General features: G+C 35.9%; 1 long non-coding RNA gene across 1 annotated transcript; it reads right to left on the bottom strand.

Moving 5' to 3' along the window:
- Window positions 1-21,780: 21,780 nt before the first annotated feature.
- Window positions 21,781-22,815, bottom strand: LOC311077756. Its single transcript, XR_014604976.1, has 2 exons — window positions 22,267-22,815; window positions 21,781-22,144 (listed from the first exon to the last, which is right to left on the bottom strand). It is a non-coding gene; the product is annotated as an uncharacterized lncRNA (long non-coding RNA).
- Between the last annotated feature and the right edge of the window lie 802 nt (window positions 22,816-23,617).

Below are 23,617 nucleotides of genomic sequence, written 5' to 3'. Positions count from 1 at the left end.
ATTTCAAAAACTAAACAAATCGTGCCTACAGAGTGCACGCATCTAGGCTAATGTAAAGTTACATGATGAAGTCTTGCTATACTAGTGCGCGTGTGCATTTTGAGTGCGTTCTTTCACTGCATTATTCAGTGTATTCAAATGCATTTATGAATGCATGTGAATGATCACAAAATTCAAGATATGGGGGTTAGAAAATGTATATATTTATATCATTTTATGTAGTTAATCAATATCACACGAAGAGTGCCATTTCAGTTTTTCTCCTCCAAAAATCAGCATGATTAAAATGTGATATTAAGTTACTACAACAGTTTAATAAACAATAATTTAATTACAACTGCAAAATGTTGCAGAATAATGTAATATATGAATGAATAGCCTAAAGAACCTTTGTGCCAAAAGGGTTCTTTCTTGTCATTATAGAACCTTTTTAGCATAAAAGGTTCTTTGGAGTTGAGTAAAGAACTATATAGAACCCCAATGAACCCTTTTTTCTAAGAGTATAGTAAAATTTACAAAATATCTTTTATTGCCAACATTGAAGACACCTGGTGTTAACAAGCAGAATCACTGAAGGAGAAAACCATAATTAAAGTCACCATTGTGGAGGTCAGTGTGTGTTTTAGTTGGGCTCTAGACCCTTAAATTATTAACTTTAAGTTTCGTTTGGCTGCTGTACATGAGTTATAACAGCCAGATGAACAAATAGAAAAGGTGATCTGATGGTGGTGGTGGTTGTGTTTTAACATAATCATTATTTCACAATCATTAGACCTGAATCACTGAACTCATATAGAGTCCAATTCATGAGTTAGGTGAACTATATTAATTATAGCAGAATTATATTTATAGCCTGTTCAATGAGTTAATGTCTTCATACTGCAGCAAAGAAAGCTGAAGTGAAATGAGATCAGGTGATGATGGTTACCTGTTGATGGTTTTATAATCATCATGAAATAGACTGATTCACTGAGGTTTTTATAATCTAACAATTATGTTGTTCCACTAATATATTCACATCACAAACCTTGTGTTATTGCAGCATGAAATCCAACAATATATCAATTGGTTTAAATCTTTTAACAAGAATGAAACAAAAATCAGACCCACGCTGACACACACAGATATCAACAATCAGTGTATGAATCTCAACAATGGTGACAATCACAAATAATATTTAGATAAACAGATCAACTCACTGAAAAGCTACTAAATCACAACAAAAACAACAGCAAAAAATGAATGTAAATATTTAGAATTAAACAAAATAATAGGACAATTCAGCTGCATAATTTATTCATGCTGCAATGCATGCTGGGAGTTTTGTATTATGCTGGTACCCAGCATGCATTGCAGCAAGGTACTTTTGATTGTCACCATTGTTGATGTCTGTGTGTGTCAAAGAAACTGACTTTTGCATGCTCATGTTTGTTGAAGTCCTCTAACTTTTTATTACTGGATCTCATGCTTTAGTAACACAGGAATTAGATTAAAATATTTCACTTAATCAGTCTATTTCATGATGATTATAAAACCATCACCAGATAACCATGATCACCTGATCTCATTTCACTTTAGCTTTCTTTGCTGCTGCAAATGTGTTTGACAAACACACTGTCACAGCGGCCAAAAACAACAATAGATATAATAAGAGTTAAGAGCCCAACTAATGGAAACATTTATCACTGTTATGGTGACTTCAAATGAAACAGAGTTAAACTTCTGTTAAAGGAACACTCCGACTTTTTGGGACTTTAGCTTATTCACAGTATCCCCCAGAGTTAGATAAGTCCATACATACCTTTTTCATTTCTGTGCGTTCTGTAAGTGTTATTTGACGCACCCACCGCTAGCCTAGCTTAGCACAAAGACTGGATGTAAATGGATAATGGTAGCATCTAATCCCAATAAGTGACAAAATAATGCAAACATTTTCCTATTTACATGTTGTGATCTGTATAGTCACAGCGTGTACAAATAACAAGGCTATATGAGACAGAGACCATTTTTAATCGTATAAATACTGGGAACTATATTCTCACTAGGCGTAGGAGCACAGCTAAAGTTACTTGGGCGGAGTGATTAGCGCAGCACACGAGACGCCCTGTGGTGAGGAGCAGAGAGTTCGCTCAGAGTTGGAGTAATAGAGTCAGCAATTACTAGATAGTAAATTTATAGTTTACAATCACGGGTGTTCGCTGTATTGTAAAGAGCTGTGACAATAAACAGTGGAGACCAGGTAATACTATGATGTTTCATAGAATTCCAACCAAAAACGCTGACCTGATGAATCGATGGCTACTTGTTCTGGGTATAACGTAAACACACCTGTAAACAGCATCACGAAGTATTTCGTTTGCTCTGAACATTTTACTACAGACGACTATTTTGAAAAAATGCAAGTTGCCACAGGGACCATGAAACGTGTGCTAAAGGATACGGCCATCCCATCGATAATAAAGACAGGACAAATTGGATCACCTGTTGCTGCGGTAAGTGTTCCGTTATGTTTTGAGATGACTAACATTAGCCATACTGTAACAGTGCCATGCTAATGTAATGTAACCTTAGTAGTGACACTATTACGTGAATAGGGGCTCCGTGTATCCCCTTTATTGTTATTATTGTGTTGTCATGAACACACTGTATGCAATGGCTATACTACAATTTCATTGAACTATGAATGATCATTATAACAAAATCACTTACTTGGTGGACAGCTGACCATTAGGTTCACTCGGCATGGGGCGTTTCTTCCAGTTGATCTTGTCACAATGGGAAAAAAAAACGACAACTGCCGGGTGTATTAGGGCAGAGAAATCTTCCGTGGTAGTGACGCAAATTTATATTGTCATCAAGCCTTGACATTGATGGCAATACCCGGTCCCATTCATTACAACAAAGGCACTCGGTTTCTGTCGGCATAGGTTGGCATGTTCCACATTTACAGTCCGTGTTCGTTCTGATTCTCCCTTCGACATCAATCTGTTCGGCATCTTGTCTTACAGCTTCCAAAGTTTGTAACTCCTCGACTGTGTATTCTGGCTCAAAACTATAAGGTTCTGGATCTTGGTTTGATACCCAGTAAAATTCCTCTGACAATTCCTCAAAGTCAGCCATGATCACGAGTCATGTCTAGCTAGTTAGTCACGTTTGTTTTGTTTACGGAACCATCAACAGGGCGTCTCGTGTGCTGCGCTAATCACTCCGCCCAAGTAACGTTAGCTGTGCTCCTACGCCTAGTGAGAATATAGTTCCCAGTATTTATACGATTAAAAATGATCTCTGTCTCATATAGTCTTGTTATTTGTACACGCTGTGACTATACAGATCACAACATGTAAATAGGAAAATGTTTGCATTATTTTGTCACTTATTGGGATTAGTATGCTACCATTATCCATTTACATCCAGTCTTTGTGCTAAGCTAGGCTAGCGGTGGGTGCGTCAAATAACACTTACAGAACGCACAGAAATGAAAAAGGTATGTATGGACTTATCTAACTCTGGGGGATACTGTGAATAAGCTAAAGTCCCAAAAAGTCGGAGTGTTCCTTTAATTCTCAATAAGAACTTTTGTAGACGTCTGACAGAAATAAAGTCAGTCTGGTTAGTAATAAGTGAAGCTGGTAATGCTGTTTGTGGAGTTGTTTAATCCTCCTCTGCTGAGATCTTCACAGATTTAATGTCTTCTTTTCTCTTCAGTTGATTTCATCTAAGATTGTGGCTATAATTACCCCTAGACTATACAACTCTGCCACAAACCTTAAACCAGGGGACACCTCCTTTCTGCAGCTGTAAATTCCAGAGACTTTTGTCTCCAAAACCAATAGACTGAAATTAACCCACTTGTGGTTTAATACAAACAACGGTCTCAAAATTGCTTCCAACACTCTAAAAAGTGAACAGTTGGATCAACTTAAAAAAATTACTTCAATTGGTAACACCTAAAGAAATTAAGTTTTCTCAACTTAAATTATCACATTTTATCGTGAAAAACGTGATAATTTAAGTTGAGAAAACTTCATTTCTTTAGGTGTTACCAATTGAAGTAATTTTTTTAAGTTGATCCAACTGTTCACTTTTTACAGTGAATAAGCTGAATTGATCACCAGTATTTGCCTCACATATATCTTAAGTATCATGTATGTTTTATATAACCTGTGTAGTTCTTTCTGTGTGTTTAACTTTCATTACAGCCTATTTGTAGGTTTTCTATCTCAGTTATAGGAACTAATCACCAGAAGTTGCCTCATACATCCTCTGTATTCTCTGTATTATGTATGCTTTAAATTACTCAAGTTAATTTTGTGTGTTAAACACTTATCACAGCTAAATCCTTATTTACTTCCACCTCAACTATGGGAAGTATATGTATTTTGGTACCTACTTGATGGGTAAATGATTTCTAGAATTTTGATATAAAGTAGATGTGTGTAGGATGCACCATATTTAAACTATTAAGTTTGCTTATTAAAGCATTTAACTAAACTCTCAGGAATTTGGGCACACGCGATCACGTGGACATTACGCTAATTACATGCAAGAACCGGAGAACGGGGCATAGGTCCCGCCCAAGACAATATCTGATTGGCTGTCGCACTCAGAAGGATGGGTCAGATGGACACGCTTATAACCCAATGACAAGCACCTATGCGTTGCTTTTTGCCTTGCTATTGCAGTGACTTTTGCTCTTGCCTATGTTTGTGCTGACCTTTCCATCATCCAGCGTGTATGCTTACATAGCCTACTCTTCAAACCACCAAGAGCTCACTCAAAACTCATCAACTCTTCCGTAAGATCCTTCGTTGAACTTCGTCAAAGAAAACCCTCTCAGAGTCGCTCCAGACTCAGAGGAAACTCCGTTGAGGGGGTTCGGCTCAAGATGGCGACGTGAGCGGTTGGTGTATTTTGAGCTGAGATAGAGAAACATAGGGTCCACTTAATTTAACAAAAATTAAATCGTATGGTTGCTTAGTATTGCTAGTTATACATTTGTAAAGACACTTTTGGAGACTTTCAACAACAGGTTTGTGTATAACGATACTTTCTCAGCCGCTTGGTCGACGTACACCGTGAAAGACTGAGACTTCTGTGGAGATGGAGACTGAATCTACGAAAAGTCCACAGGATTGGCAAACCTCCTGAGGTGAAGAGCAACGTCACACCGCGACCAGTGATCATCAGGTTTCTTTCACGGACGGCAAGAGACTTGGTATGGAGAAATGAATATCTATAAAGAAAGCATCTCCGTTTTAAAGAGGATCTGACTGCTGCAGACAAAGAAGCACGCACCAAGTTATGGCTTCTTGTTGAAAAAGCACGCAAAGAGAGAAAGAGAGCGTACTTTGTAGGTAACAAGGCTTACGTAGATAAGAAAGAGGTTTGAGTTACCTAATGTTTCAGTAACTGAAATGTAGAGTAAATTTCCTACTTTTGAGTAAGTAGGAGTCTTTGCTGTATAGGTAACAAGTTATGTTATAGGAATGGCACGCTACCTATACAATGTTACATTTAAAAATGTTTTTGCTAAACAATCTTTGTGTTCATATGCAACTATAAGTACAAAATTTGTATTTATATATATTTTTTTCAAGGTATATTGCAGAGCATTATATAGAAGATATTTATGCAACAAACAATAGTTTAAAAGACCCTAGTTCAATAATTCATTTTTCAAAAAAAACAAAAAAGTGTAAACATTGATGTCTATTTCAGTTTTTTCGATTAATGCCAGAGGTTTACGTGATCTTTTGAAAAGGAAATCCTTATTTTTATATTGTAAAGGGAAGGGTGTCGATTTTTATTTTGTGCAAGAAATGCATGCGTGTAAGGAGGATGAAAAGTTCTGGAGAAGTCAATGGGGAAATGACATATGGTTCTCACATTTCAGCAATAGATCTGCAGGGGTCGCTATACTAAAAGGTAAATTCAGAGGTCAGAGCCCGTATTCATAAAGATTCTAAGAATCCTCTCAGAAAACTCTTAATTTAGCTTAAAAACTTTTACGTAGGAGTCTTAGCTTAAGAGCGATTCGGGACCGATCTGAGAGCAACTCTGAGTAAGGAAAAGACAAAAACTTTCATCTTAGTGAGGAGGCGGGGTTGACCCCGTTGCTATGTATGACACAATCTTTTGAAGACTGTGATTGGTTGGTTGTCCAAAAAGGAAAAAAAGAGTGAATTTAAGTATAGGGTCTTTTCTAAGCCTTCACTTTGAAATTAAATGCGTAATTTTTCCTATTTGACTGTTCTCTCACACACACACACACACACACATTATATATGTGTATATAAATCCTTTTTTTTTATTTACCATGCTGTTAATTTCCTATAAGGTATTTGATTGGCTTATAATGATAAAAATTGTTCCACTCTTTCCAGTTACACTGATTGTTGGCATGTCTATTTAAGTGGTGGTTTGAATGTTGGTTTTAATGTATCAAACATGGAATCAAAACCAAGAAGGGCGAGAAAGCCCAACTGGACAGAGGAACAGTGTTTACTGTTAGCCCAGTTAGTGGATGAACACAAGGCCATTCTTAAAGGAAAATTCGGGCCTTATATTAATATCTAATCTATAGTGTCTTAATAACTCACTGTCATCCAGTGCCATGTTCTTCTCTGCTAAAGAAACTCTTAAGCCTCTTAAAAGTCCTCGTCCGTACTCCTAACAATTTTGACCTTAAAACCTCTTTTAAGGGTTAAGATGCTTTCTGAATTACTTTTTTCTTTACTAGGAGTTTTTCTTTAATTTTAAGAGTAAACGGACACATTTCTAAGAATTTTCTTAGAATTTTGTCACTAGGAGCTACTCTTTGCATTAAGATTCTTTATGAATACGGGCCCAGGTTCTTAGCCACAAAATCAATAGTTTGGGAAGAATGATAATATTGCATGTTAATATTGATCAAACTCATTACACTCTTGTGAATTCATATGCCACCAATAATAGACAGCTTAATGAAACATTTTTCAAAAATATAGAAATTAAATTGAAAAAAAGTCAAAACTAAATTTCCCTTAGCAAAAATAGTGTGGGGAGGTGATTTCAATAGTGTATTTGATGGGGATTTAGATCGATGGCCATCAAGAAACGATGAAACTCGATGTGAAATCAGAAATGTATACCCGTGTTAGTTTAGTTGACATCTGGCGACTCAAAAATCCAAACAAAAGAATATACACATGGAGCAACAAAGATTATTCCAAACAATCACGCATTGATTTTTTCCTAATATCACATGAACTGGAACAGAGTGTGTCCAGGTGGTTTCTATAGAGCCGTCAGTCTTAACTGAGCATAAGGGTATTTCACTCCTGATAAATATTCACGGTCCAGATAAATCTAAATTAAAAAGTTATTAGATGATCACAATTTTAAACTGATGACATCAAAGTTAATTGATAAGCACTGGTCTCAGGCTAAAATTACATGTTTATGGACAGTGGCGTAGACAGGGGAGGGGCCATGGGGGCACTGGCCCCTCCTGAAAACTGATTGGCCCCCCAATGTGCCCCCACCCTTCTACTTGTCTGTCACTCAAAATCTTATCGGCTTGCTTTTGAATAATTAACGGTTCAGCGATGCTAGTAGTTGTTGTAGAACACAGATGCAGGGCCGCGGGAAGTGTTTTCGCAGAATTGTAAATGCAACGTATATGTTTGTTCATTCAAATTTATAAATTTTTAGCATTTAGTCATTTATTTGTAATAAACACTTTAAGTGCACTGTTAGACCTTACCGGGTTTTTTTACAGTAAAATACTGGCAACACTGTTGCCAGTAAAATACTGTTAATTGTACAGTTCTTTACTGTAATCTAGTTTGTTTCTGTAAAAATGCACTAAATTATAGTTAACTAATTACACTTGCAGAAACCGACTGCCTTAAATTGACCAACTGTCATTTAAATGTATTAACTAAAATGTATAATGCATTAATAATGTGAATAAAGTATTACTGTGAACTTCTTTTATTTGAGACCACAAAAAAACTATTGTAAATAAAGAGATTTCTACTGGCTCAGCAACTACACAGTCACCGCCTGTTAAATAAAGCAACATGCAGCAAATCATCAAGGTTAGTAGATCTTCTCCTGGACTGAAGCACAGGCTCTACTCTTCTGCACAACGGTGACCCAAAAAATAAATTTTACAGTAAACTACTGGCAACAGTGTTGCCAGTATAAACCTGTTTTATAACTTACAGTTTATTACTGTTAAAAAACATTTTGTGGGTGTGTCTTTTTTATCTTACACACACTGTTAGACCTTACCGTTTTTTTTTACTGTAAAATACTGGCAACACTGTTGCCAGTAAAATACTGTTAATTGTACAGTTCTTTACTGTAATCTAGTTTGTTTCTGTAAAAATGCACTAAATTATAGTTAACTAATTACACTTGCAGAAACCGACTGCCTTAAATTGACCAACTGTCATTTAAATGTATTAACTAAAATTTATAATGCATTAATAATGTGAGCAAAGTATTACTGTGAACTTCTTTCATTTGAGACCACTAAAAAACTATTGTACATAAAAAGATTTCCATTGGATCAGCAACTACACAGTCACCGCCTGTTAAATAAAGCAACATGCAGCGTATCATCAATGTTTGTAGATCTTCTCCTGGACTGAAGCACAGGCTCTACTCTTCTGCACAATGGTGACCCGAAAAATAATTTTACAGTAAACTACTGGCAACAGTGTTGCCAGTATAAACCTGTTTTATAACTTACAGTTTATTATTGTTAAAATACATTTTGTGGGTGTGTCTTTTTTATCTTACACAGTTAACCCTTTCAACCCCTCAGGGAAATCCACACTACGAGTAAAAAGTAACGATGCAGTGAGATAATTAAGGGAATATGTAAGTGATTGTAAGCAGAATCACTGAAGAAAAGAGAAACACAAGAACAGAAAATAGAGAAACACAATAACTACGACTGACTTCCAGCCATTACACATTATTACACTTATTATTAACCAGTATGACTTTATTTCTGTCATACAGAAGTTGTTATTGAGATGTTTAATTGAAAATGTTTGGTTTGAAGTTACCGTTATAGAGATTAGTGCTTGCTTTAGTTGGGATGCTGATGCTAAAACATTAGTTTTTCTTTTGCTGCTTGAGCTGTGTTTTTGCAAGTCACACTTGTGCACACACAGTTTATGAATGACTGCAGTTATAATAATTATGATGACAAAATCATCATATTGCCTGTTCATTCACTAAGAAATTCATTCTCACTTATTCAGAGTCAATCAAAAGTGTTAAATTACCACCACTGTGAAAACGCAGCAATAAGATACAATGACTCTTTTTTTTTAACACATGATGCATAACCAGAGAAACAGACCTACACTGTGTTTTAGAAACACCGAGATATCACAATTTAGCACATGAATCTCAACAATGGTGGCAATATTTCTTTTTTATTATTATTATTATTCATGCAGCAGTGCATGCTGGGAGTTTTATATTATCCTGGAACCCAGCATGCATTGCGACATGAAACTTTTCACCATTGTTGAGATTCATATGCTGATTGTTGATGTCTGTGTGTGTCTGAGTCAAGCAGGAGTAAAATAAAATTGCATGCACTATATGATTACAATATTCTTCAGAAGACCTGATTACAGAAATATTGATTTCATTTTGTAGATTCACAGATATATGCTAAATATGAGATAACTATAATTTCAATGACTATATACAGGAAAAATCTGAAAATCAGACATGTCCAGGATGATTGTGACATCATCACAAAAAAATAAAAACACCTGATCATTTTCCTCTTGACTTTGTCTTGCCATAACAAATGTGTTTTATAAACTCACTGTTACAGCAGTCAGAGGGAGATGAATGGTAAGAAGTCCAGGGACAAGAGACCAACTAAAGCAAATACTGATCTCCATCATGGTGACAACAAATTTTATTAATAACTAAATCTCTGTTAATTCTCAACAAGAACTTTTGTTCATGTATGAAAGAAATAATCGTAAACTGGCTTGTAAACTGGTTTCACACTCAGTGTGGCTGGAAGTCAGTTGTAGTTTTTGTGTTTCTCTTTTTTCTGTTCTTGATTCTCTGTCCTTCAGTGATTCTGCTTATCAGGTGTTCATCAGTTTCTCAATTCACTCACTTCTTTTCATTCAAGTGGACTATATTAGTGAACTAATGTAGGGAATAGTGAATGAGGGTATAGGGTGTGATTGGGAAAACAGCCTCTGAGTGTCGACTTTGAGCACTGTTAATTTACAGTATATTCCTGTAGGCTATTTTTATTTTCTACGGTATATTACTGTTTTAATGGAAAATGGTATTATATTGTCAGAATTTTACAGCAAGGGTTAACAGTGTGGATATTCCCCCTAAAGTTACCAAACAATTAGATAAAATGCTTTTTGATTTTTTTTTGGAAAAACAAGCCACATTATTTGAGAAAATAAATTTTATGCAATCCCAAAGATCATGGTGGTTTAGAGGTTTTGAGTTATGATGCTTTGAACAATGTTTTTAAAATAAATGGGCTTATTCAGTATTTAAAAAATAAAGACAGTATTTGGAATTCCTTTCCTAACTATCTATTTAAACAATTGGGTGACCTCTCATTTTTATTGAAGTGTAATTATTCAATTGAAAAAATACCATTTAAACTTGCAAAATTTCATAAACAAGCTCTCATGGCACATAACTTTTCACCTAGGAGATATTATATTTGGAACAACAAAGACATCCTTTACAAAAATAAATCTCCTTTTTTTATTACTGGTTTGAAAACAATATTATATTAGTTAGTCAGCTTTTGAATAATGATGGAAATTTATTAACATATATAGAATTTTTGAATAAATTTAAAATACCAGTTAGACCTAAAGACTTTGCTGTTGTAATGGATGCAATTCCCAGGAAAGTATTGATCCTTCTTAGGAATGCATCACAGGAGGAAGATCTAAATTTTACAGATATCATGGGTAAAATATTTCTTGGTAATATAAATATTTTACAAAATAAAATCTCAAATAACAATATTAGAAATATACTTAAAAATATTGTTTACCCTCCAGCTCGGCTTTTCTGGTGATCTGTGTTTGGAGATGTAAATTGGCGTAATGCTTGGCGAACAGTAGATACATTTTACATTAATAACAAAGTTAAAGAAGTTTCTTTTAAAATAATGCATAGAATATATCCAGTAAAACATGTGCTAGAACGTTTTAAATTAGATATTGATTACTCCTGCAATTTTTGTAAAGGTGAAAAGGAAACAGTTTTTCATTTGTTTTACCATTGCATATATACAAAAATATTTTGGATTGATATGGAGCATTTAATTAAGAAAAAATTGAACATTGATTTACAGCTGAGTGGATTTGACATAATGATACACTTCAATGATAATGGGATTGAGAAAGAAAAGGTATATTTCATACAATTGTTAATATTAATGGGGAAGTTTCATATTCATAAAATGAAATGGTCTGACTCCAAACCTAATTTTTCTTGATTTAAAAATGATTTTAAGCTTTATTGTTCTGTTTTGTGTAACTGCACAAGTAAAAAAGGCAATTAGAGCTTATAGCATTGTAAGCAGGTATGATGTTGTTTAAAATAGCACCCTTTTTCTGTTGTGTGTAATATTTTTTTCTTGTCCTCTGGCACTGTTTATTTTACTTTACTTTATTATTTTGTATTTGCTTTGCTTTCAGTGAGTATGTCTCATTGTATTGTTCTGGTTCATGGCATTAAAAAAAAAAAAAAAACTCTGTTGCATAGCAACCCGCAATCCAGGAAATCCGCGAACGAAGCGCCTCAGAACGCATCATCAACCAGCTGCCAGCCAATCAGCGCCAGAGATTCCCTCTCCAGTAGGTACCACACTTTTAGGATTCGATGCGATACCGATACTTTTTCTTGCATTTTCATCGATATCGATATCGATAACGATACCGTTAATTTCTCTTTTTTTCTTTTTTTTCTTGAATTTTTGTCAGTAAAAATATTATTACATTTAAGACAAATCACAAGACAAATACAGACCATTTATACAAAATGTATTATGGTCAATACATAATAAAATAAAAATTAAAATAAATAACATAAATATGAATGAAATAAATGAAATATGAACAAAAACGTACACATTTTCACTTTTCTTATTTCTCAAAAAAAAAGAAAAAAGACCAACCTTGGTAGAAAAAGCTAAAAGAAAAAAAACTAAACAAACAAAAAACTAATACATCAATGTTATGTTTCGAGCCTCTTTGTAGAAGTAAACGTAACACTTCACTGAAGCAAAAACAAGACGTCATAAAGATCATAATAAGCTAGGATTTACTTATCTATAAGACCTTATGCACCAGAGAAACGAGGGCGCCGCCATCTTTAGAATATTGTCTTTGAACTTCCGTTTTTGCAGTTGCTCTGTATATTCCTATGGCATTGCTGTCCTGTAGTAATTAGCTTTTGAAGTGGATTTACTTAATATAAAGTTAACAAAAGTTAACGAAAGTTATCATGAGGACTGTAATGTTTAAACCAGATGTCTTAACAAATGTCAGTAGACTGGGAAGATTTTAAAACGAGCCGTTCATTCATAAATACGCAAGATCGCTGTGAAAATAAAACCGGAAGTCAAAAGACAACGAGCGCCGCGCTGAAAAGGGGCGGGGCTACATACGGTCTATAATGCATAACAAAGACAGTAAGTTGTTCCCTGAGAAAATGGAAAAATGAACTAGAAAACGGTCTGACATCATCACGCCTTTAGTGCACTCGAGATATATCGTCACACTTTACTGGGCTGGGGACCTTGTTTGGCTGTGTGTGGGTGTCGTTGTCGGCTGTGTCACACAATGTCGCTTATTCACTCGTCTCCTGTCGCGTGACATGGGCCAGCTCAATATGCCGCCAGGTACAGCCAGGGTTGTCCCAGGCCAGCACATAGTAATTTAAGGAAGTAATCTAAAACAGCTGAAAGTGATTCATACACCCCCAATTATAATTTTTTAGTTCATATCGATATTTTTTTAAGGAAATCGATGCCAAATGAGTAGCGCGAGTATATCGATATATCGATACCACAGGATCGATTCGCGATTCGCCCATCCCTACTCTCAAGCAACTTCGTTACAGAAGGGAACGCACGCGCCTACAGGAGCATCCAAACGTAAGTACACAATATCTCCTAATTCTGGCTAAACTGTTGCAAATCTTATTAAGAAAACGAACTAAGATTAAAGTGCTAGTAGATTGATTCTCTCAGGTTGCGGTCAAGAAATAGTGTCTAACGCTAGACATTTGGGACTCCATTCACCCTCCGTTAATAACATCACTTTTCTCTGTCACTGTTTGAATGAATGTTTTTGTGTTTTCGTTAGTTTAGTTTGTGTGTATTAGAGTAGTTCAATAAAGTCTTGGTTGATTTTACATACAAGCGTCTTGTGCTGTGTGCTTACAAGTTACTGCCTTAAACTGTAGATTCTGTACCTTGCTCATAATCAGTTATCATAATTTTATGATATTATTACCGTAGGCCACAGGATAATATTTTGTCCAGAATTGATAAAATACCCTAATCTCAATTTATCGGTGGACGAATATTAATTCTGAATAATTTGCATATTAATTCGGTATTTTAACAAATGCATACAATGTTAAAGAGGTTTTTACTTGTGTGGTTTTTTGAGTGTGTTCTGTAAGAAATCAACTTCAGAAAGGAACCCCACTCAACTTACCTCAGATTAGTTTTTTATATTTTATATACCTGTAAAGTACTGTGTGTGTCTGTTTTCCTCAGCATATGCCATTGAGTAAATTCATGTATTTGAGGCAACGACTGAGGGAAACTGAAAGGGAGCTTATTAGTAATTCATAAATAATTGTCAAATAATTCTGCAGGAATTACTTATAACCTGATTAGTAATTAATAAAGAACTATCAAATAATTATCCAGGAATTAGGCTACTTTTAACCTGAAACAGTATTCTAAAGTGAAAATATAGGGAACTTATTAGTAATTAATAAAGAATTATTAGATAATTCTTCAGGAATTACTTAGAACCTGATACAGTATTCTAAAGTGAAAATATAGGGAACCCATTAGTAATTAATAAAGAACTATCAAATAATTATCCAGGAATTAGGCTACTTTTACCCTGAAGCCGTATTCTAAAGTGAAAATATAGGGAACTTATTAGTAATTAATAAAGAATTATTAGATCATTCTTCAGGAATTACTTAGAACCTGATACAGTATTCTAAAGTGAAAATATAGGGAACTCATTAGTAATTAATAAAGAATTACCAGACCGCCGCCCTACGTTTCACTCATAGCCAAAATATGCTGTTACTGACTCCATAACCTGCCCATAAACAAACAGTGCACAGCTCTAAGAACATATTTTAACATCTGATGTTTTAGGATCTTTAGAAATAAAAACATTTGTTTTATGCAAGGAATCAGGCGTTTCCATCACGCAAAAAAGACAGACTCGTTAGCTAGCTAACTGACATTGTGTCCTTGTATGTTGCCTTGCATAAAATAACATGATTTATAGCACAGTAATGATTTTATAGATTCAATAAAACGTACACAAACCTGTATTTCGCTGAAGAAATGCACCATATCGGCATTGTATGTTAGTTACTTCTTAGTTATTTTTCTTGAACCTTAATTAGTACACTGTTAACCCTTGCTGTAAAATTCTGACAATATTATACCATTTTCCATTAAAACAGTAATATACCGTAGAAAATAAAACTAGCCTACAGGAATATACTGTGAATTAACAGTGCTCAAAATCGACACTCAGAGGCTGTTTTCCCAATCACACCCTATACCCTCATTCACTATTCCCTACATTAGTTCACTAATATAGTCCACTTGAATGAAAAGAAGTGAGTGAATTGAGAAACTGATGAACACCTGATAAGCAGAATCACTGAAGGACAGAGAAACAAGAACAGAAAAAAGAGAAACACAAGAACTACAACTGACGTCCAGCCACACTGAGTGTGAAACCAGTTTACAAACCAGTTTACGATTATTTCTTTCATACATGTACAAAAGTTCTTGTTGAGAATTAACAGAGATTTAGTTATTAATAAAATTTGTTGTCACCATGATGGAGATCAGTATTTGCTTTAGTTGGTCTCTTGTCCCTGGACTTCTTACCTTTCATCTCTCTCTGACTGCTGTAACGGTGAGTGTATAAAACACATTTGTTATGGCAAGAAAGAGTCAAGAGGAAGATGATCAGGTGTTTTTATTATTTTGTGATGATGTCACAATCATCCTGGACATGCCTGATTTTCAGATTTTCCCTGTATCATTGAAATTATAGTTATCTCATGTTTAGCATATATCTGTAAATCTACTAAATGAAATCAATATTTCTGTAATAAGGTCTTCTGAAGAATATTGTAATCATATAGTGCATTCAATTTTATTTTACTCCTGCTTGACTCAGACACACACAGATATCAACAATCAGCATATGAATCTCAACAATGGTGAAAAGTTTCATGTCGCAATGCATGCTGGGTTCCAGGATAATATAAAACTCCCAGCATGCACTGCTGCATGAATAATAATAATAATAAAAAAGAAATATTGCCACCATTGTTGAGATTCATGTGCTAAATTGTGATATCTCGGTGTTTCTAAAACACAGTGTAGGTCTGTTTCTCTGGTTATGCATCATGTGTTAAAAAAAAAAGAGTCATTGTATCTTATTGCTGCGTTTTCACAGTGGTGGTAATGAAACACTTTACTTGAGGATTAAACTCTGAATAAGTGAGAATGAATTCCTTAGTGAATAAACAGGCAATATGATGATTTTGTCATCATAATCATTATAACTGCAGTCATTCATAAACTGTGTGTGCACAAGTGTGACTTGCAACAACACAGCTCAAGCAGCAAAAGAGAAAACTAATGTTTTAGCATCAGCAACCCAACTAAAGCAAGCACTAATCTCTATAATGGTAACTTCAAACCAAACATTTTCAATTAAACATCTCAATAACAACTTCTGTAGATGTATGACAGAAATAAAGTCATACTGGTTAATAATAAGTGTAATAATGTGTAATGGCTGGAAGTCAGTCGTAGTTATTGTGTTTCTCTATTTTCTGTTCTTGTGTTTCTCTTTTCTTCAGTGATTCTGCTTACAATCACTTACATATTCCCTTAATTATCTCACTTTCGGATTTCCCTGAGGGGTTGAAAGGGTTAACTGTGTAAGATAAAAAAGACACACCCACAAAATGTTTTTTAACAGTAATAAACTGTAAGTTATAAAACAGGTTTATACTGGCAACACTGTTGCCAGTAGTTTACTGTAAAATTTATTTTTTGGGTCACCGTTGTGCAGAAGAGTAGAGCCTGTGCTTCAGTCCAGGAGAAGATCTACAAACATTGATGATTTGCTGCATGTTGCTTTATTTAACAGACAGTGACTGTGTAGTTGCTGATCCAGTGGAAATCTTTTTATGTACAATAGTTTTTTAGTGGTCTCAAATAAAAGAAGTTCACAGTAATACTTTACTCACATTATTAATGCATTATAAATTTTAGTTAATACATTTAAATGACAGTTGGTCAATTTAAGGCAGTCGGTTTCTGCAAGTGTAATTAGTTAACTATAATTTAGTGCATTTTTACAGAAACAAACTAGATTACAGTAAAGAACTGTACAATTAACAGTATTTTACTGGCAACAGTGTTGCCAGTATTTTACTGTAAAAAAACCCGGTAAGGTCTAACAGTGTAGATAATTAATAATAGCTCATAGGGAGGTATGACAGAATTCATTAGTTATTGATTAACTAACTGTTACTTATCACAACAATAAAATTATATTACATACTGATTAGTTAACACAACTTCTTTAGTAGTTAACAATAGTGAAGAAGTAGTTAATGAAGAATTACCTATTAGTACTTCAATAATTCCTTATAAGTTATGCAGTAAGTAAGATACATTATTCTAAAGTGTTACCCAAATGTTTTCCTTGACATCTCGCGATTTCGGGCCACATGAGTTCCCGAACATAATGCATAATGGGATACGCTTAGCCTTGAATACTCCGAAGTGGTATTGGAGATAGTGTGGGTTTAGTGTGCATTAAGGGCACTGCACTTTGTCATTTTTATGACATGGGACAGTATTACGCACTTGCTTTCTGTCGCGTGCACGCGCTCTCAAGTGGCCAAGACCACAAGTGTGGGTATTTGGACAAGGCAAGAGACTGGAGACGAGCGGTGAATAAACAGGTCATGTGCATAATGATAAACATCTGCGTCTTGTTGCAGTAATTGGCATGGAGAGACCGGATAAAAGCCACTGGGAAACTGGGAGATTCTGAGAGAGAGTGGGCTGAGGACTCGTGCGCTGTGTCTGTTCCAGAGCAGACTTTATGCTACTTTGATCTACTGAGAAATGTATGTAAGCTCAGAGAACACGTGTTTGTTTTTGGTTTATTTTAAACTAATAATAGCACTAGCCTCAGTCAGCTGACCCTGTCCCCTTCCTTCCTTATCAACAAACTTTGCTAAAGTGTCATACTATCCTTGGACCTACAGATGAAGACACAAGCTCAACATAAACCCCCTGTATCTTGACTATAGCTGCGCATGCGCACAAGTGTGTGAAAATTGAGCACCATCTATTTTGAGATTGAACAGAGAACTAGAAGATAAATACACTCTAGTTCTTAGCTTAAAGTCAAACAGAAATCAATGAAATACCTTTATTTATGCAAAAAAATTATAGCAACCATCATTTTTGCACTGCTTGAGTACGGAACTGTCTAAAGCCTTTCCCCGTCCCCTTTGATTGACAGCAGCTTTCATTAAATAGTCAGCCTGTATTATACAGTTATCTGTTGTTAAAAGATTAAAGTTTGAAGGTGTTTGTCACCAACATACAAAACACTGCTAGAAAAAACATTGTGCTATTGAACTTTTGATTTTAAACCATATAGTTACTGAGACACAGCCCTGTGACAACTAGCCCCAACCAATCTCCCATAAATCCCCCACACTTAAGATATTTAACAGAAAAGTTATAAAATCATGCTCTTACCCGTTTCACCAACACCCGTGACCAGTGACAGCACTACAAATGATCAGGATGAAACCAGTATAGGCGTCTTCACACTCTGAATGACACGTGATTAACACCTTATACTTTCACATGAGCTTATGACACTTCAACTAGTGCAGATCGAGCAGAGGAAGAGTTTTAACAGACAACATTAGACTAAAGGCATAAACATTAAACTGAGAGCAACTTTACATCAGTCCATAAAGATGCTCATGTAACAATGTTTTCAAACTCGGGAATATCTATATTTAATCAGTTGCATATAGATAGTAATGACAAGTAACCTGTTCTTAGGAAACAGAGAAAATAATTGCTTTAATAACTGTACTTTAATTTGCATATGCAGACCAACTATCCTAGCACACTGGAAGGTATTGCAGTAGCAGTGACGTCAAAACACACATTTAATCGCCAGCATCGCCAACTGTGCATTTGATAAACCTCCAATTTACTGATTTATTAATACCAATCTGGAAGTTAAATAAACAAAGAACTTAAAACAGAAACAGAATTGATTCATCTGAATGTTTTTATCATGAGAACTTCAAAGCATTTTTTTGTCAGTGGCCTTGTTCTTCTTGAATGCATCACGTCTCTAAAAATACCGTTTCCTCTTTAGTAAGTGAGACTTCAGCATCACAGTGTGATCACGTGACCTTCATAAGCGATTGAGAGACGCTGAGGGACGTCACACCCAAGAGGAAGAGGAAATCAGTCCTGTCAGAGTAACGCTTGAGGCCTTTTTCACATATGGCGGCTCTAGTAATGGAAGTGCTGCCTTCTAAATAAAATATCCAAATTGGGAATCATGTCACTGTTGCTGCTGTTAGAAGCTCAGATTTCCATTGATACAGTTCTGAGATGCGCGTTCAGGACTGCACAGGCGAATTGGCTGGACAAACATTTTATTAAAATGTGATTTTGACCAGTGGTTCCCTTTCGAGAGGGAACTCGCACTCAGGGCCGTTTGAAGGAATTTGGGGGCCCCAAGCAAAATGGACATGGTATGGTACTACAGAATAGTACAGCACGCACAGCAAGTGTGATGCGTCACGCGTGGGAGACTGCGAGTTGTATTTTTGTATTTTGCCGGCAGCAGAGATCACGTGGTTGGCTGGCTGCTGTCAGCGACTACTGAGGGGGGCCCCCTTGAGGGGGATCCCGATAACAGTGTCATTGCACTTTACTGCATTGACTATCAAAGGGGCGCTCACAAAGTTTGTCGTTGCATTTTATTCTTAACCAGTCGTTGTCTTGGGGCCCCTGGCCAGCTCAGGGCCCCAAGCAATTGCTTAGTTTGCTTGCCTTGTTGCGACGGGCCTGCTCGCACTGCATCATGAGATGCTTATGGGGAACGCCTCAGCGTGACTGGTATCTGAAGCAACTGTCAAATCACGGCAATCTTATTGGCCAGCAACAGATGACATCATACTAGTGACAGGGTTCGTACACTTTTTCCAAGGTCAAATTCAAGCACTTTTCAAGCACTTTCCAGGTCCATTTTAAAGCTTTTTCCAGCACCTTACACTACCGTAAATTACATACCAATACATAGTTCAAATTCTTATTTAGTGTTTTTATCACATCAAAAGAGATAAACAGCCAAATGTTTCACAATAGCAGAGGGCTGCACGATATAGAAGAAAAATGAGATATGCGATAACTCATTAAATAATGCGATATTCAATATGCGATACGATAATGCTTAAAGTGTGTCAAATTAACTTAAATTATCTTTAAAATGATATAACCTACACATACGTGTTTCACATTCTTTTTGTGATAAGAAAATATCCCTACAACTTCAAGACAGTGAACATCAGTGTTTTACTGTAGCATAAGAAGTGTTATTTTAACATCACTGGGGTTTAGGGGTTCAGGTTATCCTATTCCTACATTAGGTTTATTTAACAACAGAAACTGATTAATCAAATGTAAAAATAAACACTGCTTAGTTTTCACTGCATGAATTAAATATACTGATTCTTATTAAAGCTACAAAAGTTAGCCTATTCAGCCAAAAGCAGTGAGTGATTTTCTTTGTCTTTTGTTCATGACCCGTTATTGCAAGCCTTTGCGATATGCAAGCAATTATATATATTGTAATATATACATTTGCAATATTTCGATATATTGTGCAGCCCTAATATTTAAGCCAATCACAAGTTTTATTCTTCAAAATGTATCACTAAGTATATGAATAATATACTTTTCATTATATTAATGTCCAAATATTGCTGACCAGATAATGTGATTTATAGGCTGTAAAACTGAATTAATTTCAAATATGAAGACCGTTTTGGGACACATTCTTGATATAGACAAGGTTTGAACAATATCTGAGTGCACAGGCACCTGCCTGATAAATGTATTTCATTGCCTAGCTGTATTTCAGATGTCTTGGGCCAAGACATAACGTTAGCTAATACATTTACTGGAATAGAGCAGTGTAAATATTTCATAGGGCCATCCTAAACCTTACAGTAACAGTATACTACTTATGACACTGACTGATTTCAGTTCAGCAATCAACGACTGTTGTTATGCACTGGGCTAACGTTTGCAGGTTAATTTGCACGTTACAGTTCTGTAATTTTGGCAATGTTCACTGCATATTCCACAAATGAACATAACGGACATGCAATACTTACATTACATTATCACACCAAGTACTCTCAGTCACTAATGGCCCTTTCAGATAGGACGCGGACCGCGCTGCGCTATGAAATGAAACCGATATATTTCAATGGCTTGCGCCGCGCGACTCGGACCAAAGTGGAGCTCAGCGAGCTCGCGCGCACGCCGCGGTCAAAGTTTAAAATAGTTCAACTGTTGCCGCTGCGTGGCCAATAAAAACGGTGCATCCAAACAACCGCGGAAATCAAAATGAAAACTCCGCCTACTTTTGCTCTGGCCAGCGTAACGCAAATCAATCTGTATCTGATTCTGAAGGGCTACATTTTTTTCTCCATTTAATAAAGAACTATTTCGTCAGAAAGATATTTCTTGTGAAAGAAATACAGTTACAAATTCAAGCATTTTCAAGCATTTTATCCAAAATTCAAGCACTTTTCAAACCTTGAAAACGCAACATCAAAATTCAAGCACTTTCAAGGATTTCAAGCACCCGTACGAACCCTGTAGTGAGACCAGGAAGTATATGGCGCCAAGGGAACATGTCAGCCTCTTTCCATCCTCAGGGACTGTTTGTGTTTGAAGCGCTGTACAAATCAGGTAAAAACAATGTCTGAGAAACACTTCAAGTAGTGTGACGACCCGTGTCCAAGGTTTTTGACACCTGGTAACACACATGACTTGTGCGTGTATTGTCTGGGCGAAGAGCACGCACACAGCAAAAAGTCCAGTGTTAAATTAACTCTCCTGGGAGTTTATATGGCTCCAGAGTCAGTGTTAAAATATGAGTGTTAAATTAACACTCAAGAGTGTTAAAGTTAATGAGCTCATTAAGTGATTAATTGAGTGATGATTGAGCATTATTGAAGACACCTGATGTTAGTGTGGCGATGGAGCGGTATTACAGGTAGAAAGAATTTCGACTACGCCACCTGGGGAATTTCGCCCCAGGAAATATGGACAACACTCAGATTATCATCATTAGGTCACTCAGGTTCACTTTCTCTAGTAAAGGTAGGCAGAGACATGGGTATCAAAAATACAAAAGATTTATTACAATTTAATTTATAGCAAAAAGACAAATCACATTAAAAGGCAACCATTTCCTAAAATAACATCTGGAACTAAGAAGAATATACTGACACAAGGTCAACAAACGACATATACACAAAACATTAATACAGTTGACAAAAAAAACCCCCGAAAAGACACAAATCGACAGGGCTGAGGTACACCACGGGAGACGCAGTCACTAAGTTTAATTTACCAAAGCACACTCACACACACCATAGTGCACTCAGGTCACACCATCAAGCACTTCAACAGTGTCACACGGCAAACACTCGAAGAAACACCACCACCAGAAGAGACCCTCTACCCGTGGGACCCCAGCTCCTGAAAAGAAATAAGAAAATGAATGCACAAACTTCAAAATAATAATAATTACAACAAACCACAATTAGAAATTGTCCCAGTATAAGCAAACAAATGATGGTAATAATTTAATAAACACTCACAATTGGTACACAAAGATCTAAACAAACAGCAACACACTCAATTTCCATCACGGGTTCGCAAAGAGCCACGGACGGTTTTGTGCACTGGTTACAGATCCTAATGAGTGTTAGTTCCACGTGTAGCAAATGGTAATATTACACCCTCAATAAATAAAACCAAACCAGACAGCAGCAAGAGTAAACGCCACAGGTGTGACCGGAAAGCGGCAATCCCTTCTCTTTGCAGAAATATATGATGTTCTTGTAATATGGCAGCAAGGAATCGACAAGATTACAATGGCTATTTATTGCATCAGTAGAGAAAATGATCGCCCGGACGAGAGGGAAAATCCAAAAGAAGATGATCTAACCACCCATGGTGTTTATCCTTTCGTCGCACAGACGCTCTGAATTTGTGCACTCAGCTGGAGCACAGAGACACTGATTGTAAAGCAAGCACAAGAATGCACCCACTAAGACAATGCCACGGACAAGGCAGAGAGAAAAGACAGGCTACAGCCACTGTCAACAACGAATCAGGAGGCGGAGTCGGACGTGACGCATGCCAGGCTACAGCCAACCAGCTCTTAAATAGGGTGGGTTATCTGCTGATAGGTGCTTACTAATGTCAATCATCTCATTCATTCGGTTACATTAGCAAGCAGAATCACTGAAGGAGAAAATCAATTTTTTTAATAAACCGTTATGGTGATAAGTGTTTGCTTTAGTTGGGCTCTTGATTCATAAACTGTAAACATTAGATTATCTTTGGCTGTTGCATCTGAGTTATAACTGCCAGATGAACAAAGAGAAAGTTGATCAGGTTTTGTTGGTTATGTTTTGACATAATCATACTTTCACCTGAATCACTGATCTCATTTAGAGTCTAATCTCTGACTTAAATGTATATTGTTGATTACAGCATCACTGTGATTCTACAGCAGAAGATCTTTTTTTCTAACTAGTCTAAACGATTTCTTAAAAGTTGTTCTGATAAAACAAAATCTTTCTTTAAGGCACACACAGACATCAAGAATCAGTGTATGAATCTCAACTATGGTGACAAACAGAATATTCAATTAGGAAAAGGAAATTAGTAAGACAATTCAGATCATAATTTATTCATACCGCAATGCATGATGGGAGCCATGAATGAGTTTTGATTGGTGGCACCCAGAATGCACTGCAACATGCTTTATTATTGTCACCATTGTTGAGAATCACAGGCTGATTATTGATGTCAGTGTGTCTAATTAAAGCAATTTTCTAGGTATTTTTATCAGAACAATTTTTAAGAAATATATTGCATTATATTGATAATGATAAAAATCATTTGCTGTAGAATCACAGGCTCTGTAATGAGAGTTGATAT

Source organism: Abramis brama (assembly GCF_963993115.1).
Source record: "Abramis brama genome assembly, chromosome: 2".
Classification (NCBI taxonomy): domain Eukaryota; kingdom Metazoa; phylum Chordata; class Actinopteri; order Cypriniformes; family Leuciscidae; genus Abramis; species Abramis brama.
Note: the sequence above shows the minus strand (reverse complement) of the source record. Positions and strands in the feature narration are given on the sequence as shown.